Here is a 22450-nt window from a genome sequence, read left to right as displayed (position 1 = left end):
CCCAACACTATCATCTGCCTCATCCTCCAATGGTGGTAGTGGTCTCACAATGTGTCTCCTCTGTTTCTTGTGAGTGGTCACGGCGCTGTCCTCCCCATCAGTGTGCTCATCATGGCCGGCATCTCCTGAGTCTGCACCTTCATTGACTGTACCACTGCCTGTTGGCTGTGTTGAAGATGGTGCTGTGGACAGAACAGCACACATTAATTTACTGTACTCACTTGCACTGTGTAAATAAATTCTTTTCACAGTTTGGGTTTACATTGGTTCATTGTTTCCCTTTCCTGACCTGCAGATTCTGTTTGACTTGTTTGGCTGAAAATGTTCAACTTTTTTTTCCATGTGACTACATCTCCCATAATGCATTGCTGTGTCTGCCTGTGTCCCTGCTCTGGACTACCTATCTTTTTTCCTGCCCCTAGGTCACTGCTGGGGGGTGTTGGGGGGTGTAAGGAGTGTGAGGGCATGCTTCTTACCTTTTCCAGATGCTGGTTGATCAGAGCTGTCCAGATCAGCCACTCCTCCCACACTCTCTGGTTGCAGTGTCCCCTCCACCAGTTCCTCAAGGGGTGTAGAGTCCGAAACAGAAGAGGTACCACCACCGGTTTGCTTAGACTGCTCCAGCCTGGCAGCCAGCTTCTCTTTTGAGCGCAGGCGCAGGTAATACCAGCGCTTTCTGAGGTCCTCCACACTCCGGGGTATCACCCCCACAGCATTCACCTTTTGCTGGATGTCCTCCCAAATTCGCCTTTTACGGCTCTCTGGCACCTTCAGGGATTTTTTCCCAAACAAAATTTCATGGTTTGACACCATTTGTTCTATCAAAGGCCCCAGTTCAGCTTCAGAACATTTTTGCTTCCTTTTCCTGGAGCATTCACCCTCCTGCTGCTGGGATTCCTGACTGGGCGTGTCTCCACTCTCTGCCATGTTGCTTCAGGAGCACAGTTCACTCTCCCAAACACACCTTCACTCTGCCTCTGACTCAGAAACTCAGGTGCAGCATGGGTAGTCAGTCACTTCCTGGTTGTGATGTCATCATGCTGCACCAGAGTTCCTGATTGGCTGCTTTGCGAAATTCGCAAAATTGCGATTTTTTTCCCGTTAAGTAATCGCAAAAATTGCGATTTATCCGTTAAAAAATCACAGATTTTGCGATTCCTTGAGGTTAAGGAATCGCACATGGACATTTCGCAAAAAAATAACGATTTATAAGGAATTGCTATTTATTTGCGATTTCTTTCATACATACCGATTTGCGATTCTGAATTTGCGATTCCGTAAAAATCGCAAATAAGGAATCGCAAATCGGTTCCTTCATACATATGGCCCTAAGCATTTTAACAATGTGTAAAAGTAGGGGGGTGCCTTGACCAACAAGTAAAGAACTCCTGAACACGGTAAGCACCATGGACGCTTTCTTGCAGCATGCTGTTGAAGTTCTGGACAAAGAGATCGAATTGGCTGTCAGACGATTATCTCGCTCACCTTCCCACTCACCCTCCCCTACTGGTTTCCTCTGCTGCCCTACAAGCTGGCTCTCAAACCCAGCTACAGTCCCATCAAGTAGGTTTGGCGGACATGTCTTAAGACCAGGCTGGGGGTATAGTTCTACTCTCACCAGTCGTTGCCATACGGGTTGGTGCCCAGTCATCAGCCTTTAGGTCAGGCCCTGGTGTGACTCCTGGCAACGGGTTGGGCTAAGGAGGCACAAAGAAAAAGTGCCCCTCGTTGGAGGGCCCTTGCAACCGCAGAAAGAATACTGGACTACAGTCAACTTCAGCAGTACACTAAGTAGTGCCTAACCTAGATGCTATCTTGTTAGATATGCTCGAAGCACCCTGTGTCAGCACTTGATACTAAATTCGACCCCATCCTACTTCGACTCTCTGCGCTGGAAAAAAATCATGTCTGCTATGATAGCCTCCTTGCAAAGGGACCGCGCTCCTCTTGCCATATGTTTCCTGCCCACAAAGACTATGAGCTCAGACACCATCTCCAGTCCTAGTGGGAGTGGCACGGGGATGGAGTTAGAGCAGTGTCTATTATGCCGCAGTCTAGTCACGTGGCAGCATCTACAATGGCATCAACCATGACCAGGATTGACCCTCAGGATCGACCAGCCATTTGTAAGGGGGAGAGTACCCTGAACCCAGTCTCTTCTCAGTTTCGCCAACTTCAAGACTTTAAAGTGGGCGGATTGTACAGTTCTGATGATAAGTGGGAGGGTGGGAAGCCACGCCCCCTGGGGACATGAATAACTATTCCCCCATCTAGGCTCTGTTCACCTCCCACCCGAGTCCTCTCCGCTTGTTGTGGTGTTAGCTAATGTCCCGAGCCTTGATCCCGGGACCAAGGACGTTTTTTTTCAGCTGAAGAACAAGGTGGTGCACTGGCTTAATTCCAACATTGGCCCTGGGCCTTTGGTAGAAAACCAAATACTTATGGTGCGCCGGACACAGTCGGTGGGTAGCACCAAGGAATCCTGGTCTGGTATTGCGTTATTATTAATTTTAACAACTCTGTCACGGTAAACCGAATTTTAAGTATGGTTGTGCAGTTTAACTATAGGTGCTGGAACTCAGCAATCTTGGTACTCCCGCTGGGATACTTTTATAGACCCAATCATAATCAATCAGGGTCTGAGCGCAAGCGGCTTCAAGAGGTGGGCCATAGGTGCCGTACAGAGGGGATTACAGGTGTAAGCACAGCAAATAGGTTTACTCCTCTGAGCTCACTGGAAGATTGTGATTGACAGCGCGTGGGTCCTTCGGACCCTGTGGCATCTGTAGCACAGGGAAATGTACTGGCCCTGGAACAGGTATTGAGTGTGAATAGAGGGTGCAAATTTCTCTCCTGGAACATCACGGGGCTGGCGAGTACTATCAAGAACTCTGAATGGTTGTCCCTTGTTAGGAGTTTCGATGTGATATGCCTCCAGGAAACTTGGGCGGTAGAGAACCATTAAGAGAACCATTATCACCTGGATGGCTATACAACCCTCTTTGTGCCAGCCACCCCGTCCAGGCTAGGGAGAGCTAAGGGGGGGGGGTTTATCACCTTTGTCTCACTAGCTGTCCTCTGGATCTCCGTTACATCACTATATGTGTCCCCCAATTTACATGTGATGTTGTAGTCTAGTGGAAAGAGCAAGCTCCTTTTGGTAAATTTTAATAACTGGGAGTTACACACCTGGATGAGGGTAACATAACTCATCTGGGGTCTGTAATTTGGGATAGTATCTTGAAAGGTCAGAGTTACCACAAATTTTTTTTAACAAGGGACTTTAATATTCATATGTGTGGGGACATCAGGCAAGGAGTAGTGGAAGCTATGGACTGTGATCAACAAGCAGGCCTACACATGGAACATACACCCCAGGGTATTGAACTTATCTCCATTCTGCTTGAATTTGATGTAACATCGGTCATGAATAAGCTGCCCCCGGGGAAAACAGACATTACAACCACCGTTATTGGGAGAGGGTGTGAGATATTCACCTTTGTATCTACTCCTTTTTATTCCTTGGTTACTGATTTTTCTGCCAAGGCGAGTGAATGTAGTGACCACAACCCCATTTGTGTTTCAACAGGATTCTTCAGAGCACACAGACATATCAAGGTGGGTGGGGGGGAAGGAGTCCCTTTTAAAGTGGTGGAAGCGGGAAGGAGTATAAAGTGGGAGTGTATTGTCTCAGAGCTACTTCACGAGTCCCTTTTAACTTAGTGTCGCAGAGAGTTTGCCATCTGTCTTGATGGTGAGGAAAGTGCCTCGGAAACATGTCTACTATCAGAGGGAAGTTACTACGGGCCCCTAAAAGGGGCCGTTAAGCAACTAGATCAAATATGGTTTTACTCGGCGTGTTCCCAGGCTTCCAGGTACTTGAGACAGGCCGTGGGTGTTAAGACCCGAGATCTGGTGGCGATCAAAGGCCTACGTAGAGCATACAAAGCCGCTCTAGCAACTCGCAAGTGTGCCCTGAACGAGGAGGCCTGGACTGATTTTGTGGAGGCATGCACACTACGTAATAGCTCAAAGTTCTGGGGCATTATCAATAGCCCACTTCTATCTGGAGATAATGTTAATCTACTGGAAGCCCAAATTACAGAGGACGACTGGATACATCACTTTGGGGGTATTTTTCAGTCGGACACCCAGCCAACTGAAGGGCAGGAAAGGGTGAAAGGCAAGGCGGAACTTGTTTTCACCACACAAGAGGTGAGAGCCGGTATTCTAGGACTGTCTAAAAATAAGGCCCCTGGGCCAGACGGGATCCCACCAGATATCTACATCGCTCATGTAGAAACCTGGGTGCCTGTCTACACAGCTGTTATTAATGCTACAGTCCAGGTTGGCCACCCAGATTCTTGGGCCTTATCGAATATAGTCTGGATATTCAAAAAGGGAGATCGGGACAGCACCCTTTGCTATAGGCCCATTTCTCTTCTGGACTCTGTGGTGAAGGTGGTGGGTAGCATGGTACTAGACAGACTTGTATCCTGGGCTGATGAAAACAACTTTTTAGCCGCGATTCAATATGGCTTTCACCCAGGTCATTCCACTGTGGAACAATGTTTAAATCTGTACATGGTTCTGAACAAGTACACTGTGGCTCGTTCCAGTCCCATATACTTAGCCTTCATGGACCTGTCCTCAGCATCTGACTGTGTCAATAAGTCCAAGGTGTGGCAGTTGATGTCCTCCATTGGCATTGACAGTAACATCATTTTATTTTGGGGCGATTTTCACTGAGAATCAACAATGGTAGTCCGTTATTTAAAGGACCTGAAAGTGTCCTGTCAGTTTGACATTAAGAGAGGGGTGCGCCAGGGGTGCATATTAGCACCCTTTCTTTTTATTCTATATATTAACTCCCTAGAGAAGGCCCTTTTGGCCACAAATGCTAATTGTCCTCAGGTAGGCAAGCGTAGCCTGCCAGTCCTCTTATACTTGGACAACGCGGTCCTCTTGGTGAGGTTAGCCAGGGGTCTACAACTCTTACTGAATTATTTTGCCTCTTCATGGAGGACCTGGACCTGTCGGTTAATCACACCAAGTCGTTCATCATGCAGCTGGGACCTCGTAAAGCCAAACATTCTACTTTCAAACTCGGACTCTCGTCAATACCCAAGACCAATGTTTTCTCCTACTTGGGAGTAGTGTTTGACGACTCCCTGAGTTGGTGCCCCTTGCTTAACCGGAAGAAAGGGGACCTAGTGAAAGCTTCTGCAGCCATTTTTAACTTTGCCAGAAGAGTGGGAGGGAAAACAATAGAGGCTCTTTCGAAGATCTATCAAGCCAAATGTATTTCAAAGGCCTGTTATGGTAGCGAGATATGGGGCCACATTGGGGTGGGGCCCTGCAAAGCGTTGAAAATTCTTTCTTGCAACGGACCCTTTCCGTCCCACAAAGGACCCCGTCCTATGTAGTGCACAAAGAGTTGGGGATGCCTTTACTCTCAGATGAACTGGCCTTCCGTCCCCTGGCTTTGTGGCTTAAGGTCTGGGCTAAGCAAGAAATACACCTAGCAAATACGTCCTACGGGACTGTCTTTCTCTTGACCATGTCTCGCGCATCCAATGGCTCCAGTATATAAGATAGGCCTCTTCAGGCTAGGTAGAGCAGAACTATTTGCTAACCCTGAGCGAGCGCATATGTAAGATGGAACTTGCTTGGGCCAAGAGTGTTTTTAAAGAAGGAGCCGCTGTGAAAGAGAGGAAAAAGAGCTGTGTAAGCCTAGTGTGCGTAAGTACATTGTGTTAAAAACTGTGCCAACAACCGAACCATATCGTTTAGGGCTTAAAAGCATTCATGATCGTATTTTTTACTGACGCAGTTTCGGCTTGACCTCTTCCATTACCTTTTGGCACACCCTCATGGCTCACACAGAGGTCAGTGCATCATGCCCTGTGGCTGTGATGGTGAGTCTCCTCAGGACATGATGCACTTTTTAATGTTTTGTAGTTTTTATGCTGTTCCTCGAAAGTTATTTATTATTCCCTTTTTCAAAAAAGCAGGTTTTAGGAGGGTGAGACCAGCGTTTATCTTTTTATAACTCCTCTCTAATGATACTGTTTTGTACACGCTTAATTTTTTATGGGTCGCTGTCAGACTCAGGTTAAGCTGCAATTAATTTCTGTATCGTAATTCATGTATTTTTATCTTGTTTTTAGATTAACTTTGACGTATCATATTTGTCAATTTGTAACCTGGTAGATGTTTTACTGATGTCTGTATGACTTTTATGGTTTCATTCATAAAACCGAATAAAGTTTGTTGATGAAGATGACTGGCACACAAAACTCTGGTGTGACATATGGGTGAAGACAGCAAAAAACAGCAAATTCCTTGGTGGATGTTGGACTGATGCACTAATCTCTGTTCTAGAAATGTAATGGACACACCAGACTCTACTCTGGGTTTGAGAAACCATACAGTGCTCTGAGTTTAGGGAAGAGATGCCAAACTCTACGGTAGGCTTGGTCTGGAAAAACCCCTTCTCTGGAGTTTGGGATAAATCCACCAAACTCTGCTCTGAGATTTGGATGGAAGAAAGAACTGCTTTGGTGCTTAAGTAAAAACGTCAATCTTTTCTTTGGGCTTCGAATGGAAAAAACACATGCTGCTCTGAGATTTGAATGTAAACTCCACTCAGACCTTTGTCTGAAGTCACCAAACTCTTGATCTGGGCTTTGTTCAGAAAGAACAGTCTCTGCTCTAGGCCTTTCTACTGTCACCAAACTCTGGCTGTCATTTGGGTGGACCTCTCCCTCATGGACAAAATACCTAGTACCCGGATCAAGTTCAATGCCTACATGTCTGAAATTGCCCACTGAATGAAGACCAATTGTCTTATGCTGAACACTGACATGATCCAAATCATGATCTTTGAGAAGAGCACTTCACTGTGGCACTCCACCTGGTGGACAACAACGCTATGACAGATGCCCACTACTCACTCTAGGAACCTCGGGATCGCCATTGACAGAAAACTCGCCATGAGGGCCCAAATCAACACCGTCACCACCACGTTTCCATACCTTGAAGCTACTTAGGGAGATTTTCAAATGACTCCCAATCAGCACCCCGAAAACTGTCACACATGCGCTTGTCACAATCAAGCAGGACTACAGGAATGCCCTTGGAGCAGTGTAATTTTGATCCCATCATGAGATACTATAGGAGTGCATCATAATCATAATGTGGAGGAGTGTGGCTCAATGGTTAGAGCGGCAGACCCTGATGCAGAGTTCTGGCCAGGGACCAGGGTTCGATTCCCGCCTCGGCGGGGTCTCGGGCTCAATTTCCTCGGACTTGTTAATTCTCGCCTCGTGCCTATTCTAGTCACGGGTCCCACGCTGCAACTCTGGGCAATAGCTTGCTTAGCCTCCACACCGGCCCCAACAGCACTAAGGATGTCTGGGGGTGCCCAGGAGTGGACACTTCACAGGGAAAGCCAGGAGGGGTTCCACAGCGGTATGAGTATCAGCGCCAGGAAGCCGTATAGGCGACACCGCAAGGTGACCATCTGGTGACAATGTGCTTTATAAGTACCATGACATGACAATCATGCGCAGTCAGCACTCAAATATATTATATGTGCTTAATGTTACTAAGAAAAGATGGAAAAAAAAATAAAAAATTTATGAGACTAATAACTGTATGCATATCAATCAATCAATCAATCATAGCATTTATATAGCGCGCTATTCACCCGGAGGGGTCTCAAGGCGCTGGGGGGGGGGGGTCTGCTACTGCTCGAAGAGCCAGGTCTTGAGTTGCTTCCTGAAGGATAGATGGTCCTGGGTCAGCCGGAGGTGGATGGGGAGGGAGTTCCATGTCTTGGCTGCCAGGTAGGAGAAGGACCTTCCTCCGGTGGTGGCTCTGCGGATGCGTGGAACGGCGGCGAGGGCGAGGCTGGTGGATCGTAGCTGGCGGGTGGGAGTGTAGAAGGTCAGGCGGCTGTTGAGGTACCTGGGGCCCAGGTCGTGGAGAGCCTTGTGTGCATGGGTGAGGAGTCTGAACGTGATCCTCTTGCTGACGGGGAGCCAGTGCAGGTCTCTCAGGTGTCCGGAGATGTGGCTGTGTCGGGGGATGTCCAGGATGAGTCGTGCAGAGGCGTTCTGGATGCGTTGGAGTTTTTTCTGAAGTTTGGCTGTGGTTCCGGCGTAGAGGGTGTTTCCGTAGTCCAGTCGGCTGGTGACGAGTGCCTGGGTGACCGTCTTCCTGGTTTCGGTGGGGATCCACCGGAAGATCTTTCGGAGCATACGCAGGGTGTTGAAGCACGACGACGAGACGGCGTTGACTTGTCTGAGAGAGAGGGAGGAGTGCAGGATGAAGCCCAGGTTGCGTGTGTGGTCCGTTGGCTTGGGAGCGGTGCCCAGGGCAGGGGGGCACCAGGAGTCATCCCAGACGGAGGGCGATGATCCCAGGATGGGGACTTCCATCTTGTCTGAGTTCAGTTTCAGGCGGCTGTTCTTCATCCACTCGGCGGCGTCTTTCATCCCTTCGTGTAGGCTGGTTCTGGCGGTGGTGGGGTCGTTGGTAAGGGAGTGGATCAGCTGGGTGTCGTCGGCGTAGGAGATGATGTTGAGGTTGTGTTGGCGTGCGATGGCTGCGAGGGAGCTCATGTAGACATTGAAGAGGGTGGGGCTGAGTGATGATCCTTGTGGTACGCCGCCGATGACTTCGGTGGCCTCGGATCTGAATGGGGGGAGGCGGACTCTCTGGGTTCTTCCGGTGAGGAACGAGATGATCCACTCCAGTGCCTTCTCTTGGATTCCGATGTTGTTGAGGCGCTGCACGGCAGACCGTGTCGAACGCTGCGGAGAGGTCCAGGAGGATGAGGGCCACTGTTTCTCCGTTGTCGAGCAGGGATCTGATGTCGTCTGTGGCTGCGATGAGGGTGGTCTTGGTGCTGTGGTTGGCTCGGAAGCCGGACTGCAAGTGGTCGTGGGATCCTTTCATCTCGAGGAAGGCGGCAAGCTGTCTGTTGACGGTCTTCTCGATGACCTTGGCAGGAAAAGGGAGGCGAGAGATGGGACGGTAGTTCTTGAGGTCGGTGGGGTCCGCTGTAGGTTTCTTCAGGAGGGCGCTGAGCTCGGTGTGCTTCCAGCTCTCCGGGAAGGTGGCGGTGTTGAAGGAGGAGTTGATGATGTCCCGGAGTTGAGGTGCGATGATGGAGTCGGCTTTGTTGAAGACGTGGTGGGGGCAGGGGTCGGTTGGTGATCCGGAGTGGATGGTGTTCATCATGCGGGTGGTGTCTTCGGTGCTGACCGGGGTCCAGGCGCGGAGGGTGGTGGTGGGGGGCGTTGGCTCGGTGGTTGGGTGCATGGTCTGTGCGCCGAAGCTGTTGTGTATGTCGGCGATCTTGCTGTGAAAGAACGAGGCGAGTGAGTCGCAGAGGTCTTGCGAGGGAGTGATGTCGTTGTTTCCAGCGCTTGGGTTGGAGACCTCTTTGACGATGCTGAAGAGTTCCTTGCTGTTGTGGGCGTTGTTGTCCAGTCGTTCCTTGAATGCTGTCTTCTTGGTGGTGCGGATCAGCTGGTGGTGTTTGCGGGTGGCGTGCTTGCGGGCAGTCATGTTGTCTGTGGTCTGGTTGTTGCTCCAGGCTTTCTCGAGGGTACGGCAGTTCTTCTTGGAGTTCTTGAGTTCGTCGGTGAACCAGGAGGCTTTCTTGCTGCCGGGTCTGCTGGGAGGGGTCTTCAGTGGTGCAAGGTTGTCAGCGCAGTTGGTGATCCACTGTGTGAGGTTGCTGGCTGGCATGACTGATAAAGGTTTTTGTAATATTTACATATTAATGTGTTAGGGGAAGTTAACGTTTATATGTGTCTCATTGTGAAGTTAACAAACAGGATGTATATGTGTAGATTCATGTTTTAACATTTATACGCATAACAAACAATTATATCCATGTGTGTGTATTGAAATAACATCTCATGCTTCTTTGCAATTTATTAATGCATTTAGAAGCTGCGTTTGTTATTTGTGTAGAAATGTGCACGTATTTGTAACCCTTTGCACTGCTAAATTGACATGAGTTTGGGCCTTGAGAACCATTCAGTTCAAGATCATGTTTAAAGCCTAACATTTAATTTGTATTTAACCTTCAACTTCGAATATATTTGCTTGTATTTTTGTTTACACTGCAGGTGTGGCCAAGCCTTATTAGTTAGCATAAAAATGTTTTGTTTTCATTAGATAGAAAGGTATGAGAAGACAAAGGTTGGCAAGGAGAAACACGACAACAAGTAAGGTGGCGAGTTTCCATGGAAGAGGAGAAGAATGACCATGGACGAATGAAGTTGCAACTGATCGATGAGGGAAAGGTGGTGCAAGTATCAATTTTTTGCTGGAATCATTGAAAAGGACTAGAGAAAGTACTGTGGGATTGTCACCATGAATGCATCTAATATCTTATGCTGTAACTTGGTGAGGGTCAGAGAGACATTTTAGGAGTTCAGGGGAGCAGAACTATGCTTCTGCTTGTGTGGCTTTATGCTATGTGCCCCATGGTTGGAGTGCCTTCCACTGAAGAATCCGACAGCTGACACCTTTGAAATTTCACCTTTATTCAATGCTTCTTAGTTTAGAGCTATCCCTATAAGGTAGAGTAGGGAGAGATAATGTGCTTGTGCTTACCTTTGAGAATCATTTGATGCAGTTTAATACTCAATTCTTTTTCCTATTATTTGCAATGTCCTTATAGAACTAGTCAGCTGCTTTGTGCTGTATAGGGTGAATCTCTTTAGGAGATTTTAACTCATTTTGTTTGTTTTATAATTCTATATGATAATGTTGAGGCTGGTCTCTATCGATTTGCTTCTAAATTTATAATTAAATCTTACTAATCTCAGATTTAGTTATCAAGTGGATTATAGTGTGACCAAATTAGTTACAGTGCATTGAGATTCAGGGCCTCATTTATGAAGTTTTGGGGCAGGGCAGGAATCTGCCATATCTATAAGATGCTGTACATTCCTGCCCTTTTATCCTGCACTAGTGCACAATGGGTTGCCAACGCAGGCACCCTTTACCATGGTGCAAAGGTGCCTGTGTTGCGTGGCTGATTGATTGTGTGCAGGAAGGCGCACCTTCCTGCACAAAATCGACCAAGGTAAAAACGAGGTGATATGAAAACATTTCTCCTTTTTACATCTCCCTAACACAAACCCTGGGCTGGCATTAGATTCTGACGCATTCCCAGAGTTTATGACTTCTTGCAATTCTGGGAATACTTCAGATTGCATGAGTGTTTCATGGGGAACACCCACAGCAACACGTATGGAACGCCTCTTTCACTCAGTGTTCTACATGTAAGGGGCACATATTTACAAGGCCATGAATATATGGCCTTGTAAATATGCTGTGGCCCATTGCGCAACAAGAATGTAAAAAAAAGCGAAGTGCTGGTGGTGCAAAAGTGCTGCAAGGGGCCGCATAAATGAGCCCCTCAATTGTGATTGTTTTCTCCCTCTTACCTCTCAAGCTGGTAGAAAGACCATCTGGTTGAAGATAAATGTTTTAGTGGGCTCTCACCCTCTATGCCAGGATCAACAAAAAACTCATCAGAAGGCTGCAGAACACTCAGAACTTGGTGGCAAGAATCTCTACTAACATCTCACGCTGCACTCACATCACACCACACCTGAAGAAGCTCCACTGGCCCCCGTACACAAACAAGCACAATTCAAACTCCTCACCTACACTTTCAATACACTACCAAGCACTGGCTTAGCATACCTCAACAATGGAATCTGCTTTCGCAAATCTTCTAGATATTTCTGCTCATCCGCACTCCTAATTCCACACATCTCACGCATACAGACAACAAAATCTGGTAGTCACGCATTCTCCTACATCACTCCTAAAGTGTGGGATGTACTCCTCCTCACTTCTTGAATTCCGCAAGAAGCTGAAGACCTGGCTTTTCAAGTAGGTGCACTAGGCCCTACCGTTGCCTAAACTTCTTACTCGGCCCGGGCAGAATTTTAATTACGCCAAAGTAATCGGAGTAATTTTAGTAATTCAGAATAAGTCTTTGATGCAAAATTAACGATAATAACTCAATTATGCCCACTTGCATAATTAAAAGTAGTTTGATTGACAAAATCCTACCACAAAGGCACATTCAGTGAATAAAAGCAGCTTCTCTCACTACTATTTATGTTCTGTTACATTTATTGCTTTTTTGTTAGCTAAAAATGCATCATTGTGGGGGCGTGGCTTGGATGCCGCGCAAGATGGCCGGCTGATCGCGGAGCTCCGCCGAACCGGGACATCTTCTTGCTGTTTCTGGATGTTGCGGGACTGGTTGCTCATGCAGCCTCCTTCTTTGAGCGTCGGAACCCACCGGGATTTGCATGGTGGTTCCTAGACGCTTCTTGCTGCCATTTTTCTATCATTTCACGACGTGAGTGTTGCACCTCACACAGCCTCACGGAGTCGCCATTTCATGATGCACCGAGGCTGATTAGAAAGCCGCGGCTTCCACTTGTTATGCCGGCGCTTCTTTGAAGGCTTGTTTTCTGCTGCACCTGGACCTCCAGTGATGACCACGATGCCATTCTCTACTTTCTGCTGCTAATGGAGCCTCCCCCATGGTTTTTTACCGCTTCTGTCCTTCTGTGGTGAGCGTTTCCATTTACTTCACGATGACATCTTTCTTTTAGCTGCTTTCTCCTGCCAGCCAGCACCATCTTCCTTCATCATTTATAGGGGCATTTTTCTAATAGCGTTTGCCTACCTGGTGGACCTTAATTCATCCTTGCTTTGTATGTTGCCCTGGCTAAATGGACCCTTCTCAGTTACTACTATAATAATTGTTACGGCTGCAACTTCTTATCTCTGCTGCTGTCAGTTCCTCCCTGTGGCAACCCCTGATGTTTGACAACATCTGTAAGGTGCACAAGGTGTGCGCTTCCGCCATTCCACGCCTCACCTGCTGCCTCACATTGCTGTCTTGCGCATCACCATTTCAAGCTTCACCTGTTGCCAGTCATTACCGCCTTCTACTACGCTTCAAAGTTGCATAATGTGTTGGCCCCCCTTCACTTGTTTTCTTTTTTAGTGTATTTCCCTGGAGTTGCTGTTTCTCCTACCCACAAGTCTCAACATTACTTCAACAGAGTTGTCTTTATTACTTCATGACTATACATTTCGATCATTTTTTCCCTCATGGTCAGGCTGCGCAAACCAAAATTTGTTTTTGCTCCTTCCACGGGTGCCTCAGGGTGTCCCTCTAAGGATTTGGGTGCGTCCACCTCAAATACAACAATGGCTGCCTCTGCTCCTCATCGTTCCTCCACTGTGCAGGCCTCTTCAAATAAATCTTCATCTCCTGCGTCCTCTTCTAAATGATTAAAGCAGGATCCTCCCTCGCCAGATAAGTCTTCCTCTTCTTCCTCTATAGATTTGATTTAAGAGGAAATTCGCGCTTTGCGCCCTTTCATTGAGGAGACGAGTAAGGACATGCAACTCTTAAAGGACAAATGGTCAGCCATGGACGTCCGGATCTCCTCAATTGAACAGCACGTTCCTGACATACAATCCAATTCCCAACGTATTGCTTCCTTGGAAAAGACGGTTGTCTCTCTTCAACAGCATACAGAGGACTTGGAAAATCGTAATAGGAGGAACAACCTACGTATTTATGGCCTTCCTGAGTCTCTCGAGGGGGATGATCCAGTCACCTTCTTCACCTCCTTTCTTCCAAAGCTTCTGGACATGCCACCATCTACCTCCATCAGTATTCAGAGAGCTCACAGACTTGGCCCGCGTACTGCTTCTTCTACAAAACCCCGTGGTGTCATCATCCTTTTCCTGAAATGTACTGATCTTCTCTCGGTCCTTGCTGCGGCTAGGGACAAACGTCATGTTTCCTGGCTAGGTCAGCGTGTATTTCTGACCCAAGATGTTTCTAATGCCACGGCTTCCAGACGGAAAGAGTTCCTTTCTCTTCGACCCTCTTTGCGCTCCCTTGGGGCACGTTATGGCTTGTTCCACCCCTGCATTTTTAGAGTTACACACCAAAACAAAACTTGGACATTTCAAGACCCTGGTGAACTCCGGAACTTTATCCTTTTGCAGAACAACGGTGGAATGGAGACCTCTTCTTCTTCTTCTAGTGGCTGAACAAGTTTGAGGAGCTCTTTGACTCAATTGTCTTTGATTCAGTTGTTGGCTGTTCCTTGATTCTTCTTTTTATCTCTAATCTGTGGATATCTTTTCGTTGGTTTATTATTCATTTTAAATTGCTTCGTGCTCTCCTATGCTTCTATTTGGCTTCTTTTTATTTTGTTCTACTCTCTTTTCTTTAGTGTTTTATTATCTCGCAGCTTTAGTTTTGTACCCATTATATATTGTATTGTTTCGTTTTTGTCTTTGGCACTAATTTTCTCTTTTTCTTCTCTCCCGCAGATTTGTACCCTATTGTTCCCTTCATCTTGTGACATTCCTTTTGTGGTTCTGTGATGTCCCGGTGCAGTTGTGTCTCTGCTCTACGTTTGGTTCGTCTTGTTAAGCATCACTACTTCCCCGTCTTCCCCTTGTATTTCCCTCTCAGGTATGTTTTTTGCAGTCATCCTTATGGATTTGTGCTGTCTCCTCTGTCCTTTTTCTCTATGTCTTTTCCCTGATGCTATCTCCTTTCCTCTACCCCGTCTCTTCCCTTCCCCCTCTTGTATTAATTTTTCCTTTCTTCTCTTTTCCAATTTTTCAATGTTTTGCTCATTAGTATTTGCTTGTTTTTTTGCACTATGTTTAAGTAATATGTTTCCATTGTTAATGCATTCAGAGTCGTTAAATTTCAACTGTTTACTCTGTTTTAATATTTAAAGTTGTTTCATGGAATGTGAAAGGTTTTAATAATCCTATTAAGCGGCAGAAAGTACTATCTCACCTCTCCTCATATAACCCTGACATTGCTCTTATCCAAGAGACCCACCTCTCTGATGTTGAATCTCTAAAGTTGAAAAGACAATGGGTTGGTACTGTGTTATTCTCTCCGGCCCCCCATAAAAAGAATGGAGTTGCCATTTTGATCCACAAACGACTCAAATGCAAGGTTGTACTAGAAGAAAAAGACGATAAAGGACGTTGGGTATTAGCTAAATTACTTATCAATGCAATTCCTATTACCTTGTTTAATGTTTATGGCCCCACACACTTTGACTCTTCCTTTTGGCCCACAATCACTTCCAAATGCATCCAACATAAAGATGATTGTTTCCTTCTAGGTGGCGATTGTAATCAGGTAGTTGACCCCTTCTTGGATCGTAAATCCTCTGTCCGCTTCACCCCACATAAGCCCCATAAACAGTTCTTGGATACTATTGCACAGGCCCACCTGGTTGATTCTTGGAGACTCACTCATCCAGACACTTTAGATTTCTCTTTCTTCTCTCCCCCACATGCTTCCTTCTCTCGTCTGGACTATATTTTTCCTTCCTCTTCTCTATCCCAAAATCTTTTATCTTCCTCTATCGAACCGATTGTCATTTCAGATCATTCTCCTATTGTTACAGACTTTGACCTCCTTCCCCCTCTTCCTAAATCATCTCGTTGGCGTTTTAATTCCTCCTTACTAACTGACCCTAATTTCTCTACATCCTTCCGCTCTTTTACTACTGAATTCTTTCAGCTCAACTCTGACCCTCATCTCTCTCCACATGTTTTATGGGATTCTTTCAAAGCTACAGCCCGGGGATTCATTATTGACTTTGTTTCTAAGAGGAAAAAGAAATTTCTCCATAAGCGTACTGTTGCTTTAGTGCATATTAAATCCTTGGAACATCGGTTTTATACTTCTTCCCCCAAACATATGCCTTCTGAACTCCTTCAAGCTAAAATTGCCTTTAATAAACTTACCACTGATTCGGCTTCCTCCTTTCTTCTTCGTAGCAGCGCTCGCTACTATGGGGGTCGTAACGAATCGGGCAAATTACTTGCTAATTACCTCAAGTCGCGGAAAGAACGTACTTTCATAGATTCCATCTATTCCCCTTCTAATGTTCTCCTGCACACCGATAAGGATATTTTGAACCAATTTCAATCTTTTTATAAATCTTTGTATACTCCCGAAAATCCCCCTTCACCTACTCTTCTTCAATCCTACTTCGATAATTTGCCTAAACCTGATGCGTCCCAACTTCACTTCTCAGACATCGAAACAGATTTTACCCTACATGAAGTTTCCACTGCATTGTCTTCCCTTACCAAAGGAAAAACTCCAGGTTCCGATGACTTTCCGGTTGAATTTTATTTACACTTTTCTGATCTTCTTTTACCCAAACTTCTCTCTATCTTCCAGTCTTTTTGCTCTACTGGTCTTGCCCAAGGTTCATTTCAGGATGCCACTATCTGTCTTATCCCTAAGGAAGGTCGCGATCCGAAATTCTGTAAAAATTACCGCCCTATCTCTTTGGTTAATGTTGACTATAAACTTTATGCTAAACTGTTAGCCATACGTCTTGACCCCTTCATGTCATCCCTCATTGGGTAGGAACAATGCGGATTTGTTAAAGGTCGTCTCCCATCAGATAATTCCAGATTGTTCCTCAATGTTTTAAATAAAGCCTCTTCTCTTTCTATCCCTCTAGCAGCTATCTCTGTAGATGCTGAAAAAGCCTTCGATAGAGTTGATTGGTCTTTCCTACTTGCTTCCCTAAAATGGCATGGTTTTGGTCCCAAATTCATTTAGTTTATTTCTTTAATTTATTCTACTCCCAAAGCTTCAGTCCTGGTAAATGGTCAGCTTACTTCATCTTTCACACTTCAACGTGGAGTTCGTCAAGGTTGCCCTCTTTCCCCACTTCTTTTTATTTTAGCTCTTGAGCCCTTTCTGTCCTCTATTCGTAACAATTCTTTGATTTCTGGTTTTCCATACTGAGATCAACAATTAAAATTATCCGCTTATGCTGATGATATTCTTTTATTTATTTCTGATCCAGTTTCTTCTGTCCCCTCTTTGTTAGCTGAGTTTGAGAAGTTTTCTCTTGTTTCTGGATATAAAATCAATTCCGACAAGACCGAAATTCTTCCCTTGACTAAATATTGTCTCCCACACTTCTTTACCTCCACAGGCTTCGCTTGGAATAGTAATAAGATAAAGTATCTTGGAATTCTTTTTACTAACTCTATCTCCTCCTCCATTAAACTTAATATGAAAGCAGTCATCTTTAGAATTGAGCGATTGCTATCCTCTTGGAATCCTCTCTTTCTTTCCTGGTGGGGTCGTCTTGACTCTGTCAAGATGATGATCGCACCTATTCTGATTTATTTGCTCTCTATGCTTCCTGTCCACATCCCAGCCACTTACTTTCACCGCATTGACTCTATTATATCCAAATTTCTGTGGAAAAACAAAAAACCTCGTATATCTTTAGCGATTCTTCGCAAACCTAAATCAACTGGAGGAATTAATTTTCCAAACTTTCAGCTCTATCACAAATCCTTCTCTCTTCGTCAGGCTTCCCGATTGCTCTCGTCAGAGTTATGTCCTTTTTCTCCTCTTTGGCTTCATGTTGAACGTTCTTTATTATTACCCTTTTCATTTCAGGATGTTCTTCGCTTTACTTCTAAGTCTCCTTATACTATCCCTCCTCTGTTCATTCATTCAATCTTTATTTCGGCCATATGGCCATAAAAGATATGCAGCAACAGTAAAACATGTACTATCATGATAAAATCCACAACAATAACAAAGCAGCACATGCTATACACTATAAAATCATTCCTGAATATTAAACTACCAGAGTTACATTTTAAAAAACAAATACAAATTTGGGATTAACTCGAGGCCTGTGATTTCAAAATGCGAGTGCGGGTATGCCAGACATTAGTGAGGAATTTTGCCAGTACAAACACAGTTAAACTCGAAGCATCGGTTTTTAAAATTCTATACATTGGCAGGTACTCTCTACAACCAAAGTTCCTTATAAGTGGTAAAAGCCAGTACTGCCTAGCTTTCATATAGGTTGGACAAAACAGGGCCACGTGTAGATCACTCTCCTCCGCATAAGAGCATGTCGGACACTGCTTAGAAAGGGGCGGGGTTGTCCAGGAGCTGGTAAAAGATCTGAAGGGCAATGTTCCATATCTCCATTGGAGAAACAGCTTCCTGGCCAACACGGGTGACATAGCGTCCAAGACCCTTTCCAGCCTGTAAGAGTCCTTGCTCAGCATGAATACAGATGTTAATGATCCCTCCTTCTGGCCGTCCATGGCGGATGATAATTTCTGGTCGTGGAAGACCTTAACCAAAGTTCTGCGTGGGATGCTTAATGAGGCGTTTGCGGGGTCGGACCAGAGATCGGGGAACCCCAATGTTGTGCATGATTTTTGGATGTATTTTACCCAGGGGATTTGTGAAGCTTTGGGATGGGTTAGAAGTTCACTCAGTTCTGCCCTATAGGCAGATAGTTTTTCACTACTCCACAGTCTTTGCCAGAAGACTATGGGTCTGAGACCTATTTCATCAGCTATTGGTCTCAGTCCCAGATCCAGCCTCAGAGGAAGGAGCGGGGTGCTGGCCGGAAGTGCAACTATCTGTCTAATGAAATGGTTCTCAGTTGCCGACAAACTACGAATTGATGTGTGTCCCCACAATTCCGCCCCATACATAGTGGCGCCCCTAGCCTGTGCTTTATAAATCTGTATGAGCGGTCCCAAAGGCCGGTATGTCGAGCTCTTCATCATCCGCACAATACCCCCAGTGGTCTGCACTAATTTGAGGTTAGCTCTAGTCTGATGTGGCCCCCATGACATAGTCTCATTCAAGGTTACACCTAGATATTCAAAGGTGGAGACTCTCTCAAGCCTTGATGCTCCCAATAGTGGGTTTGGGCGCAATTTCTGACCAGGATACAGGACCATAAATTTTGTTTTTGTGGCGTTGATTTCTAGACCCCTATCTGTACAAAAAGCCACAAAAGAGTCAAGGATACGCTGAATCCCCATTGGGGTTTTGGACAGGAGCAGGGTGTCGTCTGCAAACATAATTGCAGGCACCCTGCTGCCGTTCAACTTTGGGGCATCAGTGTTTTCAGTACCATTCAAGTGGGCGATTACCCCGTTGACAAAGAGGCAGAACAGGGTCGGTGCAAGCACGCAGCCCTGCCTAACCCCCCTGTCAATGGGGAATCGGTCCGTCAGTTCCCCAGACTTCCCACACCTCACTCGGGCATAATTGTTGTAATGTAATCTCTGTAAGATTATCAAAATGTCCGCAGGTACACCCATCTCTGACAGGACACTCCAAAGTTTACCTCTGGGCACCAAGTCGAAGGCGGCCCTTAAATCCACAAATATTGTGTATAAACTGCCGCCATCGAATATCGCTGCCCTCCAATAGATCATATTTAATCTAAAAACCTGGTCCACTGTTGAAACCCCCTTTCTGAATCCTGCCTGAAAGGGGCTAAGGGCACCCGTTTCTTCCTCCCACTCCTGCAGTCAATTCAGCAATACCCTACCAAGCAACTTTTGTGGAACATCAATTAGGCTGATTGGTCTATAGTTGGCTGGAAGCAGGGGCGAGCCCTTCTTATATATAGGAACCACCTCTGCCCCCAGCCAAGTGCTTGGAACCTCCATGCCGCTCAAAACTCCGTTAAACAGAGCAGCAAGGTAGGGGGTCCAGACGTCGGGTTCCTGCTTGAACAAGTCCCCAGGTAGGCCGTCCAATCCTGGCGCCTTGCCCGATGTCAGACCTGCTATTGCTGCCCTAACCTCTCCCACTGTTATTGGTTCTCCCTCATATACTGCCTGGCCACCCCCGGCATCATTCGTGGTTTCTCCCAACTCAGAGCTGTAAAGGGATTGGAAGTGGATCTGCCATACCCCTGGTGCGATGTTAGGCTCGATAGCTGAGTGGAGATTCCCCGACCCCCCATTCACCACTCTCCAGAACGTCCTGTGGTCTCCTTTCACAAGAGAATTGTTCAAATATACTTCTTCTCTTTTGAAGCCTTTACTTTCCCCATTGATCATTTCTCGTGAGTCTTTTCTACTTTCACCCATTTGGTACAACTCGCTTATCCTTTTGCATAATAGACCCATTTCCTGGTCCTCTTGGAGATCGAAAGGTATTATTTGGGTTCATCATCTCTTTGATGGCTCTTCACCTTGCTCCTTTCCTCAATTTCAGTTACAGTTTCACTGCCCTCGTTCCTTTGCTCAGAAATATTATATCCTTATGGAAATTCTCCTTGATCGCTATTACTCTCTCCCTTCTTCAGAAATAACTCCCTCTCCTTCCCCTCTTCTTTCCATACTATCCACTGTTCCTAAAGCCTTTCTTATCTATCGTTTTTCTCTGCTCCTAACCCTGACCGCCCCAAATTTAAGATAGAATTATCCTGGGAGAAGGAGTTGGCTTGTTTCTGGTCTATCTCTCTCTGGGATAAATTATGGATTAAAACTTTGAAGACCTCTCGCTCTGCATCCCTTACTCAGTCCATCTTTTTCTTCTATCATAGACTTTATCTTTCTCCTCTTTCCCTGTCTCGTTTCCTTTCTTCTTCCTTCCTGCTGGACATGCAATACCCCTGAAGCTGATCTCTTTCACCTTTTCTTCCTTTGTCCCTCTGTTCAAGTTTTCTGGAAACAAGTTTGGTCTCGCATCTCACAAATCTTTACACTCTCTGTTCCCTATTCCAATTCCCTTATCTTTCTAGGAAGTCTTTCAGACTCTTTGGATCTTCCTCCACATTCATTGGGTCTCCTTGATCTCATGCTAGCCCACGCTTTTCAACACATTGCCTCCAACTGGAAGTCCCTTACAAATCTTTCCATTCGTGGTTGGGGGAATCTCCTCTGTAACTCCCACAGACTTGATGTTGCCTTTGCCTCCTCTTGTAAACCTCCTCGCAATGTTGAGCTTTATTGGTTACCCCTTACTTTGTATTTAGATCAGTCTGTCAACAAAGGTTATACTCCACTTTCCTCTGACAATTGTAAGCCCCCTTGAACATATGTGCTTCTGCCTGCAGTTTTTGTTCTCTAAATTTCACAGTTTTGGTTTTTCACGAATGTTATAATTTTACTCCTACTTTTAATTATTATGCATTTGTTTTTGCTTTTTCTTGCCGATACCTGTTTATTCCTATAATTACGTATATATATATATATGATTGCTGTTAACAGGATTTTTATTCCCTCTCTTCCCTCCCTTCTTTCCTCCCCCCCTAAAAAATTAGAAAATGCTTGGATTTTTCTTTGTGTCATCAGTAGTTTAATATTCATTGTCATTTCTTATTTTCTCTTACTCATTTTGTTCCTACTGATGTCACCTTGCTGTTTTTATATCCTGTTGATTCAATAAAGCTTTCAAACTCAAAAAAAAAAATGCATCATTGTGTCAATCTTTAACACAGGGGTGCATTTTGCAATCAGAAACTTGTGCAAAATGCTGGGAGTATGTAGGTGGAAAATCCTACCCCAATTGGGCATCTAGCGAGCGGCTGCTTCATGTTTTGTTGCATTTAATGTGTTTGTTTTTTTAGAGCAATATGCCTCCTCACGTCCAATTTTGATGCAAGGGGGCATTTTTGCGCAAAGGAAAATAGCGCTAAAGGCAGAATTACTCTTCTCACAGAATTCCATGGAAACTCACAGAATATTTTGATAATTCCACATGATTATGCTTTATGGTATTACGCGAGTTGCGTCAACCCTCGCATCTACTAAGCACCAGGACACCCTCCTGGGTGAGAGTGTGCTCTACACATCTGTATAACATAACATAACATAAAGGTCAGAACTGTGCTTTGGGCCTTGGATTGAAACACCAAGGGGCATATTCACAAGGACGGAGTTAAATTTATCGCCACTTTAACGGTAGGAAACTGCCGCTAAAGCGGCGTTAATGGGCATGATAATAGGCTCTTGAGAATTCCAGAGAATTCCAATAGAAACCCAAGTTTACACCAGAACATGGGCTTCTATTGGAATTCTCTGAAATTCTTAAGAGCCTATTATCAAACCCAATATCGCCACTTAAGCGGCAGTTTTCTGCTGCTTAAGCGGCGATAATTTTAGCTCCGTCCTTGTAAATATGCCCCAAATCATTCTGGGCTTTAGAGGGAATCATCAAGCACTGCTCTGGGCATTGCATGTCAACACCAAACCCTGCAACATACTTTCAATAGAAGCATTGAATTCAAATATTGGCTCGGGTTGGAGCTACACTACTCAGCTCTGATCTTTAAATAAAAACACCGAATCCTGAGCACTGGAAGAAAACACCAAACTCTGCAATGGCCTTTGGAAAGAAAGACCAATCTCTGCTGAAGTCTTTAAGTGAAGACACCAAGAATGGTGGATACAAACACCAAACCTGTCAGCTTGCATTTGTTCTAAAAGCCAAACTCTGCTCTGCACTCTGGACAGAAATACCTAACGCCTCAAGTGAAAATTCTATTGAGGAACGCTGTAAGTGCCGAACACACACCAT

At 45.5% G+C, this 22450-nt stretch overlaps 1 protein-coding gene across 1 annotated transcript in view; it reads right to left on the bottom strand.

Moving 5' to 3' along the window:
* The window catches only part of LOC144753527 (guanylyl cyclase C-like), a 632982-nt gene that overhangs the window by 424894 nt on the left and 185638 nt on the right, over positions 1 to 22450 (bottom strand). The window lies entirely within an intron of this gene.

This window comes from Lissotriton helveticus, chromosome 1_1, assembly GCF_964261635.1.
Source record: "Lissotriton helveticus chromosome 1_1, aLisHel1.1, whole genome shotgun sequence".
Lineage (NCBI taxonomy): Eukaryota > Metazoa > Chordata > Amphibia > Caudata > Salamandridae > Lissotriton > Lissotriton helveticus.
The sequence above is the reverse complement of the archived record's forward strand: the minus strand, read 5'-3'. Positions and strand labels throughout refer to the sequence as shown.